Below are 16,831 nucleotides of genomic sequence, written 5' to 3' on the forward strand. Positions count from 1 at the left end.
ATAATGTCATTGTCTTATTCAACTCCGGGCCCCCAGTAGTCAACACAGGGCCTGGTACCTCAAGATTATAATCGTTATGACCATCAAGACAACAACAAAAATAATAGATAACATTTACTGAGTGCTTGCTAAGTGCCAGGTGCTATGCTCACAAACACCTTTCTGTACGTTTATTATCTCATTTCACTGTTCTAGAAACCCTAGAAGGTAGATTCTGTATTACTCCCCTATGAAAGATGAGGGACTGATATTGAGTATCTTTCCCAGCATCACACAAGTAGTAAATGATGGAGCCGGGCTCCGAACCTTGGCATTTGACACCCAAGCCCTTACCTGTTCTATCCGATAAATACTTGAATGGTGCCTTTACCTGCCCATAACCAGAGGCAGGGTCGGATGGTGTAGCGCTTTTTATCTCCTATCAAATATATTTAAAATGTACCCACGTTTTGCTTATAAACAAAGCTTAAAGATTTTTATAATTTTACTCCAGTCAAATGTAATTCATTTAATTTTATGATTGGTTAAAGCTTCACAGCAATCGTTCCACAGGCAGAGAACTCTGACGGTGGGAGACCTAATGTACAAATTGTTCTCAAATGTCATGAGATGGTATGAATTCCTCCTTGACTGATGATTCCCCTAAAATCGTTGTTCTGTTTTTTTCTCTTAGCAAGCAATCATGCTTATTATCTCTAACACACTGTATCATTTACTTATTATTGTGTCATACTATCGATGCTCATGGCAGGAATATTTGTCCAGTTAGTTCTGTCTGTATCTTTCATGGGTTTAGTTCTTAGGTATCCCTAGTGCCTGACACTGTGCCTGGACAAAGAAGGCGCTCAACAAATATTTGTTGAATGAATGGAATAAATGTATGCTTCCGGGAATGAATGAATGAATGAACGAACGAACGAACAAACCAATGCTATTTTGTGGTTTTATTTTTCATTTTGGAGCCAATTATTTTTTCAGGTTTCAGGTTTCACTTCCATCGGCCAGGGAGGCCTGAGATTTCCTGCCGGATGCCTGAAGGATAACACAGTCCCGAAGATGCAACACAAGGTTGCATTTTGCCTTTTCCTTTATCTCTTAAAAACCAACATCCACCAGGAGCAGCCGGCCTCAAATCAGACTGTTAGGCAATGAGGCAGGAGGCTCTTAAAAACAAAAACAAAAAATTCCTGGCAGCTTGAATATAGCGATTTTTCTAGCAGCATACTCTGGCGTCCAGGTCCAGCGCACCTCATTACGTGTGCGCGGGGCATCTGACAGATGTGTAACAGGCCCGAACCCCTGGCTGTTATTCCTCTTTCCAGACTGGGGTGCACCAGATAAATGCAGGAATCAGGAACCATCCCTCCTCGTCAAGCGTCTGTGGCTCAGTTCCCAGAGCCGGGCCAAACGGGTAATTATAGCTTCCCTCTGTGGCGTGCAGGGCAGGAGGCTGATTTAGTAAAGGAAGCCTGCTGTCTGTCTCCAGCCTGGCTCTGACTCATGGAACCAGGGAGTCCCAGCCTCGCTACCCGCAGAGGGTGGTGAGCAGCTGGGGGGTGGGAGGTGAGGGTGGCCGGCGAGCCAGGCTGAAAGCCCCGAGAAGGAGGAAACTCCCCGCTTGGCCTGGAGGAACCTGCAGCTGGAGCCAGAGGAAGTGAGGCTCAGAGCAGCTGCTGTTCCAGCAACTGCACGGCCACGGCTGCGCCCTTGAAAGGAGGCCCTGGCCATGCAGGGATGTAAAATAAAATGGGCTAGTGATTCTCATCTTCAAAATTAATTGGGGGGAAACCCCGAATTGCCTCTCTGAAGGATGGCTGCCTTTGTAGGATATGCTGGTGGCTCTGGTTTCTTTCTGGGGGGGTAGGCCTGGGGATGTGGGGTAGGGGGAAAGGCTGGGGCAATGGAGTCTGGAGTGATGAGCCTTCTGCTCGTTTGATTTTCCTCTTTGGCAGGAGAGGCAGTGAATTAGTTCTTTACAAGTCACAGAGGCAGATTGCCTGTTAGTTCAGGCTCAGCTGCACGGAGGGTAACAGGCCACTCTGGCAGGGATTTCGATGCCACCTTAGGTCACCGGAGGTCATTTACCCCTCCTTCTGTCTCCAGCAGCTTCTTCCTCCTCCCCTGACAGGCAGCCAGACCTGACAGGCAGCCAGATGGAGACAACTTGACCTCCTCCCGCAGGCCCTGCGGGCCAGGAGATTCCGGCTCCCCAGCCCTCCCCTTCCCGCTGAGTCACCCACCTCCCGGTCAGGTGATCCTCCCCTGGGCCCTTCTGAGAGCACCTTGACCTATATTGCAAACTCTCCATTACAGAGGATTCTAATTGTCCCGAGACAGGGCCTGCCAGGCCAGCGGGCATGGTGCCCAAGTGTCGCAGGGGGCAGCCCCAGGCTGCAGACGAGGCCGCCCGATCAGGGGGCGGGGGGTGTCCCACTCCAAGAACAAGAACAACACCAGACAGGCCTGAAAATGGAAAGTTGGGAGGCGGGAGGCTGGAGGCTGTGCGTGCAGGGCGGGGGTGGACGGGGTGGTGAGAGTTAGCTGGGAAAGCTGACAGCCACTGGGAGACATGCTTTCTCCCCTCCTTCTCCAGGCTCTGTGGCTCTGGGCCAGGCCCTGACTGAGCAGACTGCTGGGGACCAACGGTGAGGGACAGATGTAGTCCCCCTCCAGGGCTGGGTGACTGTTGCTGCCCACGGGGAAGGGGAGAGGTGAGAAACCATGCAAGTGGTAGCATAAACCTTGATGACTCATCCAGATCGTCCGAGAAAACATTCCCCGCCCCCCCAACAGGGAACACATTCTTGTCCCCAAATTATCCACAAAATGGCCTCTACTCATTCTGTCTATGGGTTCTTTGTGCCGTGGTTGCCTGGGCAGTCTTTGTGTCCTCTCGATGTGGGGGTAAGGGGGGGGAGCTGTAGGAAAGGCATTCAAAGGGAAGTGTTCAGAATCAAACAGTAAGCCTCATCCTTGGGCATCAAGCCTGTACAAAGCGGTATTAACTGAAGATGCAGTTCCTGTCGAATTAGAAAGGGCGCTGAACTTGGAGTCATTCTTCAAAGCTCGACGTTCCCAGTGGGCAGCTCTGTGACCTCAGCAAGTCACTCTAGGCCTCAGTCCGCAATCTGTCTTAATGGGCGTATAAATAAAATCGCATTAGATCAGATAGTATGAGCATTAGATCAGGTGATGTGTGTAAAAATATTATATCAATTATATAGAATTATGCATAGCTAGGTGATATTCTTGTGTCCAGATTGTTAAGCCCCTCCCCAGTCCCCATCTGAGAGGATGAATTTATTTGTTGGCCGTCCCCAACATAGGAGAGCCCGCCTCTGTGTGTATGTTTACAAATGTAAATAGAAAACCCGTAGCCCCTTGTAGTGCCTTTTCCCCGTCACCCACAGATTAGTTGTACATCGGTTTCTTCTTTTAGATCAAGAAAAGCTGGGCGCCTGGGTGGCTCAGTCATTAAGCGTCTGCCTTCGGCTCAGGGCCTGATTCCGGAGTCCTGGGATCGAGCCCCACATCAGGCTCCTCTGCTGGGAGCCTGCTTCTTTCTCTCCCACTCCCCCTGCTTGTGTTCCCTCTCTAGCTGGCTCTCTCTCTCTCTGTCAAATAAAATCTTTAAAAAAAAGAAAAGAAAAGAAAAGCTATGCATGTGTCATGACTTGGATAAAAACCCGCAGAGTGGAGCAAAGTCCCATTTTTAAATCAGAATGTAAAGGCATGAAGTTGCTCTCTGGTGCACAGTGGGGGATAGACATCAGAGGAGGGGCTAGTGAGCTGGGTGATTGGGGTGAGGGGCTGAAGGAGGGAAGGAGCGGAGGGAGGAAGGACGTTCAGTGACTATAGGAGCAGAACTGGGTTTACCAGGAAGCTAATTGTGCTTGAACTTCAGGACGCTGCACTTACGTGTGTCCCTTCCAAGACCTGGTCCCTCATTTGGAATTCATGTAGTCCTTTCCTAAAGAGAGCCCCCGGTATTGTACACCCTTCAGCCCACCCCCAACCCCCAAACCTGGATCTGCCCCTTTGCAGTAGGTCTCCGAGAGACCCAAGCCCTATTCATGTTTACGATTCATAAGCACAAAAGAGGTGCGAGTGGTGTAGGGGACGTGGAATCTTCGGGTCATCTCCACCGTTCACTCCAAACCTGCAATTGGCAGGGAGATACACACGTCGCCGGGCAAGCACAGCACCATAAGGAATGGGATGTAGAAAGAGGGTGGAGGTCAGGAATGTGCAGAATTACGGGACCGGTTCCAGCTTCCAGAATCCCCACTGGTACACCCAGGGCGCTTCCGTTTCCAGGCTTGAATGGGGGTGCACAGCATGGGGCGGTGGAGAAATGGCTCGCAGTCTGGAATTCTCTCACTAGTCGTGACTAGTCTTCCCTGAGTCCTCTTCACTAGCCAGCTGTAGTGGCCGTGGAGTTACTTAACCTCTTTGGGCCTCTACCACTGAGGATAATGGTAGGTGATTACAGAGCACCCCATGGAAACACCGCCTTGCCCACCGCTGTATTCCCATGAGTACAATGTCTAATAATTATGGTTTTATATTAATAGCACACATTTACATAGTGCTTCTAGATGGGGAAACTGAAGTACAGAGCTGTTACAGACCTTTCCCCGGGTCCTCCAGCTAGTAAGGGGCAGAGCTGTGATTCAGAATCAAGCAGTCTGGCCCCAGAGGCCCCCTTTCCCAATCACTATGCCCTCTGTGCTCAAGAAATAACAAAATCAACAGACTCTACTTTTTAGAGCAGTTTTAGACTTATAGAAAAAATTGAGCAGATCACACAGAGAGTTGGATGAATGAAGGAAACAGCGAGTGGAGAGTCCCTTGATTGAGACCATGATTCATTACCCAGGGTACGTGGGAAGGGAGCTCGCGCTTGTGAGGTCTCTGCGTGCTCAGGATTTCAGACAGGTTGCTCCACTTAATTCTGAGCCGCCTCATTAAGTAGACAGCATTCACGCTATCTTGCAATGAAAAAACCAAGGCTCAGAGAAGCCCCGGTGCTTGCCCTAGGTCACACAGCAGATGAAGGGTTAGGACTAGAACATTCTGATATGTCTGACCCTCAGGATCACATTTGCTCCTCTGACAACTTCATCAGCAGCCAGCAAAAGATATTTTGTCTCGTATTTATTAACCTAACACTGCTCTCTAGTGCCTTATAGTTTTAAAAATACTTTGTATCCACTTTTGTCTTTTGGTCCTCAACTGCTGCCCGGAAAAGTAGGTGAGGCAGTGATCATGATTCCATTTTATAAAGGAAGCTACTCAGACTTCAAAAATTAAAGTCATATGATGGGGCGCCTGGGTGGCTCAGTCAGTTTAGCATCTGCCTTCGGCTCTGGCCATGATCTCGGGGTCCTGGGATCAAGCCCCATGTTGGGGCTCCCTCTCACTCTCCTCTGTGCACTCTCTGTCTCTGTGTCTCTCTAATAAAATATTTTTAAAAATTTAAGGTCATATGTTAAGTATTGAGGTAGAGTCAAGAAAGAAACACAGATCTGTTGACTTTTTTTTTTTAAGATTTTATTTATTTACTTCACAGAGCGAGAGAGCACAAGCACAGGGAGCAGCAGGAGAGGGAGAAGTAGGCTCCTCGTTGGGCAGGGAGCCCAACGTGGGGCTCCATCCCAGGACCCTGGGATCATGACCTGAGCCAAAGGCAGCGCTCAATAGACTGAGCCACCCAGGTGCCCCCAAATCTGTTGACTCGTAACTTACTTCATGTTCCTCCCTTCTCACTAAAGCTTCCCTCCATTACATACCGCTTCATTGTACATTCTCTCTTGCCAAGCCCACACAGAGGAAATACCTTCCTTGTTAGATATGAGTCTTCAAGGGGCTGCCCCTCCTTCCAGGGCTCTGCCAAGAGAATCTTTCCAAAGTCTAAGTTTTGACCGCTGAAATGGTCTGTTTCTCACTGGTCTGAGCCCACTTCCACTCAGCACATCGGCCTGTTAGTTCAGTACCCAGAGCTCATACCCTTTGCCACCCTGACTCTAAACGATCTGGGATCCATCAGTCAATGTGCCTGCTGACCTTGGTGCCAGGTTAGAACACTTGAACCAGAAGTTCAGGTTTCATAATATTTGTATTTGGGAAATCGGAGTTTCCCAAGTGTGCTGTTTGAGGAATTCAAAGAAGCATAGTAAAAAGGTACAAATACCAACAAAAAAACTCCATAATAAACAGCTCTTTCCCGAAGGACAGCTGGAAGGTACTGCTGCAGAGTTAAGAAGCCAGGGGCATCCTCTGTTTCGTTTTCCAATGAGGTCTTATGACATGTATTTACTAGGACACATTTCAGATAAAGAACTGACCTCCATCACGGTTAGCTCAGAGCAGGAGAAGACAGGTTCATAATCTAGTTGAAGATACAACTGGTATATAACACACACACACCCCATCACCACACCCCACACCTTACCTATGGTGTGGTTATACTGTAGCTTTTGGGGGAAAAGGAAATTCATCTCATTCAGTGTCCTGCTTCCCAGATGGGCTACCCTACATCTATTTTAGATTTTTTTTTAAAGAAGAATTGCATTTCTGAAATTATTTGAGAAAGGATATGTATATGTTCATTCCAAAATATGCATACGTGAAGGAAAGAGAGCATCAGAATTTTTGAGGTCCCCTCCAGCTTTTAAATATTCAGCCACTCTTGTCATCAAGAAGTGCTACTTTGTGTGTGTGTTTATTAAAGATATTATTCATCAGAGAGCGCGTGCATAAGTAGGGGGAGCGGCAGGCAGAGGGAGAAGCAGGGTCCCCACTGAGCAAGGAGCCCAGTGTGGGACTTGATCCCAGGACCCTGGGATCATGACCTGAGCCAAAGGCAGATGCTTAACTGACTGAGCCACCCAGGTGTCCCTACTTTGTGTCTGTCACCTGTTGAAGTAATTGTCACCCTGGGGCTTGGCCCTGACAAGTTCATTTATTTAACAAACTTTTAGTGAGCATCTGTTATGGACCAGGCACTGCCAGGGCACTGGACATGTACAGGACAGACAGAAATCCTTACCCCATGGAGCTTATGTTCTAGTGAAGGTAGACGAAAAAAGTAAGTAAAACATACTAAGTGTATCATCTTAATGCTAAGTGATATGGCGAAGAATGAAGCAGGGAAGGCACTAGGGAGTGTGGGGTGGAGGGACGAGGGTCACAATTTTAATTTAAGGTGGTTAGGGAAAGCCTCACTGAGAAAGTACTATTTGAACAAAGTCCTGGAGGAGGGGAATGATACAAAGGTGGCCCTTTGGGTCAAGTAAATAAACCCTCTGGCAGTAATTTGGGGGGAAGGCCTTTTAAATCTCCAAATGTTCTTTTCACCTGCTAATCACGATCCCTAGAATTCTATTATTGGTCATACACACTTTTAGGTTAAAAGGCAAAGTAAAAATATACAGTTATTAACTTTGGAAAGCTTTGTGTGAATCTGTTTATCTGATGCTTTTGTAAATACTAAGGAGGGAGGAGAGCAAGGTGATTGGACCAGAGGAGCTATGTGTGGAGGTAACAGATTTGGGGACGTGCGGGGAGAAAGGAAGAACCCGCTGGGCGAGCCTGGATTGCCACTGTGGGAGAGCAGGACTGTTGAACCCCTCTTCTGTCTCCCACCGGGACCACATGTAACCCGCCCCCCCATCCCGGGAATGGTCCTGGCACCCTCAGCCAGCTCCTTCTCACCATAGTACCTGGTGAGGTGTCCTGGGATGCAGAACAGACTGATGTGTGGTTTAATAATGCAGCTCCCGAGGGCTTGGAGCGTTTGGCGTTGTGCTGTAGATAGTGACGTAACTAGGGACACACGGGAGAGCGATTCTGGGACTTGTGACTCTATTAGTCTATGGTTAATTTAACAGCCTTCAGAAAATAAATGAGTCAGGAAACTGTGAGAGTTTCCTCTTTAATCAGTGCGGGAAAGCAGCATTATTGAGGATGCCATCCACCTCATCTTTTGAAATTAGATTGTCCCCTATAGCTGTGTCCTAGGTTTACCATTGTTCTTATAAGTTCAGTTCTCAAAAATGCTTCTATGGACATAAGCTTAACTCCAGTACCTATAGGGAACAGACGGCAGTGGCCACAAGCAGGTGGGGACCAGTGGGGGCTAGGACACAAGGGAGAGCGCTTGCCTGTACTCAGCTCCTGGGGTTGTTACTGAGTTTGAGAGCTTGATATTGCTAGAATTTCTCATTCTCAATAGAAGGTGGAAATCCAAATTTTTAGACAAGACCTTCTGATTTTTAAATGTTGGCAACTAATTCAAGGTTGTGGGATACACTGTGCAGGCCAATTTATTGATCTCTACTATAAACAGATAATTTCGGTGCATCATGGAACATGATAGGACAGGTGAGCAAAGGAGGGACATCTGATCAACCTGACAGTTTGATTGAGAAGGTAAATTTTTTAGGGAGTTGACCTTTGCCAATTTGAGCCCTTTATCAAGGTTCTCCCTCATCTATTTAACCAATGGGTTATTTTGGAAAAACTAATCACATCTGAATAGTCCTGGTGGTGAGAGAAAATGGTGAGCTGAGAAGCCACAGGCGTCCGTCCCGCTGTTGGTTCTCTCACAAGCTCACTGTGCAAACTTGGGTAGGTCTCAGCCTCTCAGGGTTTAATTTCCTCATCTGCCGAATGAGGGGCTGGATTTAAGGGTTTTCAAAATGGGTCCCTCCAAGCCTAGGAAGACTTCAGAGATGCCTTTGAGGGGTGGGGAAGGGTGAAAGGATCCCAGGGCTTGCAGAAAGACAGCTCAGCCTTTGTTCTGTTTTCTCTTTGGGGCTTCTGCTTTTCCTGTATTTTACATCTTGAGATTCTGCCAAAAAAATAAAAAATAAACTTCTTGAAGAAAGAGTTTTCCCACTTTCAAAAAAGTTTCAAAATCACCGAATTAGTTCATCAGCTCTAGTATCAAGCATTATTAGTAGAGGTTTGCAAACTAGGAGGCCTGCAGCTCATCTGAACGATAGTCTTTCCTCCATTTGCCTACCAGTGCTTGTCTGGTTACAGTTACTCAGGCATAAATCAAATCAACAAGTAGCCAACCAATATTAGCGGGGAGATTCTGACACATTACCCAGCTCAGTAGCTCATTTGGGGGGATTTTCTTTCTTTGTTTTGAACAGATGTGTTCTTTCTGTGATACTATCTTGATCATACACAATATAGCCCCCTTTGCTACTGAAACACTTTTCCTGGTTCACATAATTTGAAAAATGTATCAACATTTCACAAGTTTGAAAATCGCTCAACTGACTTTTAAAAATTAGCTATAATTTATTGATAACAGAATAGGTGCTGACTTTATGGATATCACCACTAAGCTTCAGATCATTAACCCCGCAAAGGAGATATTTTTGCATCTGTTTTACTGACAAATAAGGACAGTAAGGCTAGGTGAGGTTAAAGACTTAACCCGGATAACACAGATTTTCAACCCGTACCTGTCCCAGCAAATTCTCAACCAGATAATCTCTCTCAGGTTGTTTCTAGCCTTTGTGAAGTTAAGAGGCAGGGGTTCTGGGTGTTTTAAAATGTCCTAGGATCAACTGCAAAACTGTTGTCAATTTTCAACTTCCCAGAGCCTCTCATCTACTGAAAACCTTGAGTGGAAGCTTGTCGAACTCAGAGCTATTCAAGTTTGTTGCCCTAATCTTGACTGATAGGAGGGTCTCTGAATTTCAATAGTCTCTTCCATGGTCTGGACATCATCATGGGGAAATGAAAGAACTTTAGATCTGGGGGTGGAAAAAGACTGTTGGGGATGAATAAGTGGATTTTTCAGTGTTATTTCTGCACTTGGCGGAGCTGAGTTTCCCCTGCTGCAAAGGAAATTGCTTTCCCTGTTTGTTGATCTACCTACCGTTCTGGTCTAATGGATTCAGTTTCCCTAGTTGCCGGCATCTGCCAAGAGCGTGGCACAAGGCAAGCATTGACTGTGGAGATTTTGTTGTTGTTAAGCACTTTGCTAGGCACACAGTATACCCTAGATCAGTGTTTCTAATTACTGTAACCACTGGAATTTTTTTTTTTCTTAAAAAGCTCACCTAAAAGACAGAAGACCAGTAATTTTTTTTGTACACCGTAACATTTTCAGGGAATGTTTATGAAAAAACAGCAATGGAAACAGACAGCAGAGGTGTTAAGATTCTCGATTCTCATTTCATAGGCAAGAAAAATTGCTGATCGTTCATTCACTTGGCCAGTGGAGGAGCCTGGACCGTAACTCAGATATTTCCACTTCCGATCGCGTGTCCTCTCTGTTTTATTATAGTCACTTGGCTTTCCTAACTGGAGGGGAAGCCGATTGACTTTCAGCATCAACCTAGTTTTTATTAACATCTCTGATGGTGATTTTGAAAAAGAAAGAAAAAAAGCCAGTTTATTAATTGCATGACTTGAAAAAAACATCAATAACCATTGTTTTTCCATTAAAAAAAAAGTAGCAGTTCCAATTATAGGTAAGGTCTTAAAGTTTAGAGTTTGCCATTACAAAAAGTATGGGCAAGTGTTTCTGAGCCCACTGCTGCCTGACCTCTGTCTCCTCCAGAGAAGAGAATGGAATTTGGCTACTTCCCTCTTCTGGGAGCATTGTTTTTTGTTTGCTTTGCAGCCCAAATACTGGATTGATTGATTGCCTGTGACTTCTAAGCTAAGTGAAGGGGTTTGTGTATGGCTTTCTTTTATGAAGGAGGAAAGAAGAGTGCTGGAACTTGCTCCCTTTGCTCTCAGGTTTTCAGAGCAGATACTAACAGATGCACCTGGGTTACTTGGATGTCTTTTCTCTTTCCTTCCAGGTTCATTTTTCAAATGGTTTGTGCCTAATTCTGCCCCCCTGTGATAACAGGCAGGTTTGAAGCCACAAGAGTAGTCTGAAGAATACTTTGGGTTGCCTAGACAGAGGTGACACGAGAAGGACTCACCTAGAGGATCAGAACTTGGGAGTCAGGTAATCACTCAGTTCCATATCACTTAGAGCAGTACTTTGCTACCTTGGCTACACAAGCAATTATACAAAGAGCTTTTCAAACATACTAATACCCGAGACTCATCACCCCATGGTCAGGGCAAAATCTAAGCAAAGGTCATTTTTAAGTTTCCCAGGTGATTTTTTTTTTTTTTAAAGATTGTATGTATTTATCTGAGAGAGAGCACATGCAGGGGGAGGAGCATAGGAAGGGGAAGAAGCACACTCCCTGAGGGCTTCATCCCAGGACTCTGAGATCGCGACCTGAGCCGAAGGCAGCCGCTTAACCAACTGAGCGACCCAGGTGCTTCTCCCAGGGGATTCTAATATGCAGTAAGGTTTGAGAATCTTGATAGAGGCTTCCAGTGTCTTGTTCAAAACCAGGTGGGATAATCCCCAGTGACGGCAGTTTATTCTGCCAGAATGTTACAGGTATGTTGGGTCAACAGTTCATTCAGTATAAAATACACATTTACTGAGCACCTGTATTCCAGGAACAAGACAGCCTGTCTCTGCCAACAGAGTGGCTTTCTAGTGGGTGGAGACAAATAATAAACAGTCAAACAGGACCGTGATAAGTATTAAGAAGGAAGCAGACTGTGACTAGGGGTCAAGGAAGGCCTCTCTGAGAAGCCATTTTTGCAAGACCTAAGGGGAGCCAGTGAGAAGGCAGAGGGACTAGAAGGTGAAAAGTTCCCGAGACAAGGAGGGTGGTGTGTTTGAGGAACAGAAAAGACTGCAGTCACTTTCATTTATCTAGAAAGAGGAGTGGCAGACAGTGAGCCAGCCTGACATTTCATATAGTTCACACAGATCACTCAGTCTGTTCTTGCCAAATAGGACACACTCTGCCAAGGAAACACAAAGAGAAGTATCCTGCAGGAGCCAGGGTGCTGCGTGCTGGACAAAGAGGGCTCCACGGTATTAGCCAAAAACTGCTGAGTATGAGAAAAAAATTCGGCAGTCCTACGTGACACTGAGATAAGCTGTGAAAAGGAAAAATATCAATTATACATTTGATATCCAGAGGATTTGGCCTAATTCTTTAGTCTTTTATCTTGTTGCTAACCATCACCTGAATGTAGCCTATCCGTGTGGTGGAACTCGCCTCATTTCAGAACACATTCGGTTCTCTGACACGGTATTTTTGGGATCTCTACCCAACCAAACTTTCTGGAAGGCAGAATGTTTGTCAGGTATGTGTAAGGCTGGAGAAATCAACTATGTGCCAGTAGGAGACCTAAATATTTCTATGGCTTTTCTTTTTTAAGAAAGACAGACCCAGGGGCGCCTGGGTGGCTCAGTCGTTAAGCGTCTGCCTTCGGCTCAGAGCGTGATCCCGGCATTCTGGGATCGAGCCCTGCATCAGGCTTCTCCTCTATGAGCCTGCTTCTTCCTCTCCCACTCCCCCTGCTTGTGTTCCCTCTCTCGCTGGCTATCTCTCTCTGTCAAATAAATAAATAAAATCTTTAAAAAAAAAAAAAAAAACAAAGAAAAAGAAAAAGAAAGACAGACCCAGCTCAGCTCCCTTCCTCGTTTTCACACAAGACGGATACTTAAATTGTGCAAGCTCACTGACTCCTTAACACCTAATGGCAACCAGAGAAAAGAGCTACACTGATTTATTTTATTTTTTTTTTTTTAAGATTTTATTTATTTATTCGACAGAGATAGAGACAGCCAGTGAGAGAGGGAGCACAAGCAGGGGGAGTGGGAGAGGAAGAAGCAGGCTCATAGCAGAAGAGCCTGATGTGGGGCTCGATCCCACAGCGCCGGGATCACGCCCTGAGCCGAAGGCAGACGCTTAACCGCTGTGCCACCCAGGCGTCCCTACACCGATTTATTTTTAAAGCTTATTTATTTTTTCAGTAATCTCTACACCCATTGCGGGGCTCAAACCCACGACCCCGAGATCAAGAGTCACATGTTTCACCGACGGAGCCAGCCAGGCACCCCAACACTTATTTTTAGCAAAACTTTCTGAGGTCTTTCTGCTATTAAATTTAAACTGTCTTTTCAATCATATAACCTGGAATTAATTTTCCTGGTTGACATGTTGTTACTCATCTTCTATAAAACAAACCATGGGGTTCAATGCAAAGAAAACAACTATAATTAATATATATCCTCAACCAAAACGTCCAAGAATTCCAATAATTTCCAAATGCTTTTGCATAAGATATCGTAATGATGCCTTGATAAAATAGGAGTGCTTTAAAAGATGTTCTTAATGGGAAAGATAGCCCTTCTTAAATTCTTATGAAGCAAGGAAAAACTTACCCAATTATTATTTTTTTAAGATTTCATTTATTCATTTGAGAGAGAGAGACAGAGAGAGCACACAGCAGGGGGAGAGGGAGAGGGAGAAGCAGACTCCCCGCTGAGCCAGCTGGGAGCCCGATGTGGGGCTCAGTCCCAGGACCCGGAGATTATGACCTGAGCCGAAGGCAGACACTTAACCATTGGAGCTACGCAGGCACCCCAAATCTTACCCAACTATTTTTTTTTTAAAAAGACAATGCAATTGTTAAAGGATTTCTTTTATTTCTAACAATATGAGTTTTATAAGCTCTTCCCATGCCATAAGTAGGAGCGTGAAACTGGGCCAATGGGCTCATGGAAAGATGGTGACTGGATCATAGTCATGGCTAGTACAAATGGAGAAAAACAAGTCAAGAAATATTCAGAGGAAACCTAGTACAGCTTTCTCTTTTTTGAAGCTTAAACAAGACAAGATAGATTTAAATTGCATCAGGATGGGTTTCTTCTTGACATAAGTTGCCCCTAATGCCCATAAAACAAGCCGGTTGCTTAGACATCTTCATGTCTCCGGCTTCCATCAATTCTTCGGTGATGTGGTAGAGATCACACATGGTTTTTTAAGCACAACAATTACAGTACCTGTAAATGAAGGTTAATAAAAATAATTAGTGGGTATGTACATCCCAAAATGGTTGGCCAAGAGGCCAAGACAGACCGTGTCTGTCTTGTTCATTGTCTTCCCAACACCCAGCACCGGACCTGACGCTTCACGGATACTCTTCGAATAGTTGTTGAACAGACTCATTTTTCAAGTAGCAGCTGCACTGCACGCATTTGATCCCTCCAAACTTGATTTAGAAGTACCTTCTCCAGGAGCGCTTGCCTTACCCAAAGAGAAGCAGACCCACAAAGAGAGGGAAAGAGATGCTCAAGGATGAGCAAGGATGTCTTATCAAGGAAAACAGCAAAACCTCTTTTTTCCTGAAGAACTTTTAAGATTAGGACAAGCAACTGTTTGTAAAAGAACAGGGGAAGATTTGAACTGTCAGGCAGGATCGTGCTTTGAAGTATATTCCTGGCTAAAAGCAGGAGATAAACTAGATCAAACTTAGAGGCTCTAAGATCTGTCCCCGATTAAATGGGCCTAAGAGTAGGGGTGTGAAAAACGGCGGCCTGGCTGAACATATCCTTTGGATATTGTTATTAGCAGCAAACTCCAGATTTGAAGACAGTGCTCAACACGCTTTCAAATGATCTTTGAGGTGCTTAAAGCTGCAGCTGAAAGCTTGCCTAGCCTTCTTTTCTATTTGCTTGAACAAGAGCCTGAAAAAGAAGGTTAAAGAGTTTTCTAGTGATGTCCTTCACTCCTGTCCTAAAAAGAACCTCCGTTCTTCACTGACTTAAGGAGATTTCACAACTCCCAGAGGATAATGTGAAGGTAGTTTCTGCTCACTGCTGAACCAGCTGAAGTTCCTTTCACATTCTTTTCCCGGACTGGGAAAGGGTCGAGCTCTTCAAACGACTCTTCATTATTGCAGAAAGATGGAAATCATGTTATATTCTATAATATAATGGGGCATAAAACATTTAAATAAAAATTTAAATTTAAATCGACATAAAATGTGTGAAAGGTTAAAAAAGCATACCATAACGTTTAGAGGTACTTATCATTGGTCTGTGAAAGAACATTTTCTGTAGGGCCTCAACCTGTAAGTTAATGTCAATAAAGATGAGTGAAAAGCTATTTCATACACACATTTTTTCATGTTTATTATATGACGTATTTATTAATAATAATTTATTATTTATATGGGGATAGTAATCCCTTCCATAACTGACACTGCACCCAGCCTTGTACACATATATGGTATAGGTATTTAAATGCATGTAAATTAAGTAAATTATACCAAAGTCACAAAACTGGCAAGCGTAATAGGAGAAATAACAGTGCCACTCTCAGCGGTCTTCAGACTTAAAAAAATTATTTGCTGCTTAACTAATTTGATAAAAGTAATTAAAATCTATCTGTTCCTGGGGCACCTGGGTGGCTCAGTCGGTTAAGCGTCTGCCTCCGGCTCGGGTCATGATCCTGGAGTCCCGGGATCAAGTCCCATATCAGGCTCCCCGCTCAGCGGAGAGTCTGCTTCTCCTTCTCCCGCTCCCTCTGCGTGTGCTCGCTCGCTCTCTCTGTCAAATAAATAAAATCTTAAAAAAAATATCTATCTATATATATATCTGTTCCTTTTGTCTTAACGTGTGTTCATATGTGTGTGTAAATGAATGCACACACACAGCCCATATATATGGATTTAATGTATATAATACTATAACAGAGTTGGAAGTTGTTGGCTGGGAATCACTTTTTTATTTTATTTATTTATTTATTTATTTATTTATTTATTTATTTATTTATTTATTTGACAGAGATAGAGACAGCCAGCGAGAGAGGGAACACAAGCAGGGGGAGTGGGAGAGGAAGAAGCAGGCTCATAGCGGAGGAGCCTGATGTGGGGCTCGATCCCAGAACGCCGGGATCATGCCCTGAGCCCAAGGCAGACGCTTAACCACTGTGCCACCCAGGCGCCCCAAGGGAATCACATTTTTAAACAGCTTTATTGAGATAGTATTCACACCATAAATTCACACTTCAGTGTTGACGTGCAGCTGTCACCACGAACCAATTTTAGAACATTTTCATCACCCCCCAAAAGTACTACTAGCAATCACTCTCCATTCTTCATCCCTTTTCCCCTCAGCCCCGCCTTCGGCAACCACGAATCTACTTTGTAGACTTGCTTATTCTGGACTGGATTCCTACGACATGTAGTCTTTTGTATTTGGGTTTGATCACTCTGCATGTTTTCAAGGTTTAGCTGTGTTGTAGCGTGTATCAGGACCTGATCTTTCTTTATGGCTGAATAATATTCCAGTGTATGGATAAACCGTTTTTGTATATCTGTCCATCAGTTGATGGGCATTTGGTTTGTTTCCATGTGGGGGCTACGATGAATACCGCTGCCATGAACATTTGTGTGCAAGTTTTTGTGAGAACCTGTTTTCATTCTGGGGGGTTGCTGGGTCATCTAGTGGCTGCGTAACTCTTCAAAGAACTGTTTCCCAAAATGGCTGCACCATTTCACATTTCTACTAGCAATATACGAGGGTTCCAGCTTCACCGCGTGCTCGTCAACGCTGGTTATTGCCTGCCTTTCTTATTAGAGCTATCCTAATGGCTGCGAAGGAGTGTCTCATTGTGGTTTTGGGTTGCATTTCTCTAGTAACTGATGATGTTGTGCATCTTGAGCATATTGGCTATTTGTATATCTTCACTGGAGAAATGTCTATTCAAAGTATTCAAAAGTACTTTGCCTAATTTACATTGGGTTATTTATCTTTTTATTGTGGGCTTGTAAGCAGCCTTCATACGTTCTGGGTACTGGACCCTTATCAGATGTATGATTTGCAAATATTTTCTCATTCCATGGGTGTCTTTGCACTTTCTTAATGGTGTCCTTTGAATCACAGAAGTTTTTCTATGTTGATGTTCGATATATCATTTTTTTT

General features: G+C 44.8%; 1 protein-coding gene across 4 annotated transcripts in view; it reads left to right on the forward strand.

Annotated features, from left to right (window-relative positions):
• The window catches only part of CHD9 (chromodomain helicase DNA binding protein 9), a 213,222-nt gene that overhangs the window by 28,129 nt on the left and 168,262 nt on the right, over positions 1 to 16,831 (forward strand). Inside the window, exon 1 of one of the 4 annotated variants that reach the window (XM_045806781.2) lies at positions 3,817 to 10,987. The exons of the other annotated variants lie outside the window; for them this stretch is intronic. The gene's annotated coding sequence lies outside the window, so the exon portion shown is untranslated. Of the gene's footprint in view, positions 1 to 3,816; positions 10,988 to 16,831 lie in introns of those variants that run through there. 4 annotated transcript variants of the gene reach the window in all.

Source organism: Ursus americanus, chromosome 21 (genome assembly GCF_024610735.1).
Source record: "Ursus americanus isolate L20-20 chromosome 21, mUrsAme1.1.p, whole genome shotgun sequence".
NCBI classification, from domain to species: domain Eukaryota; kingdom Metazoa; phylum Chordata; class Mammalia; order Carnivora; family Ursidae; genus Ursus; species Ursus americanus.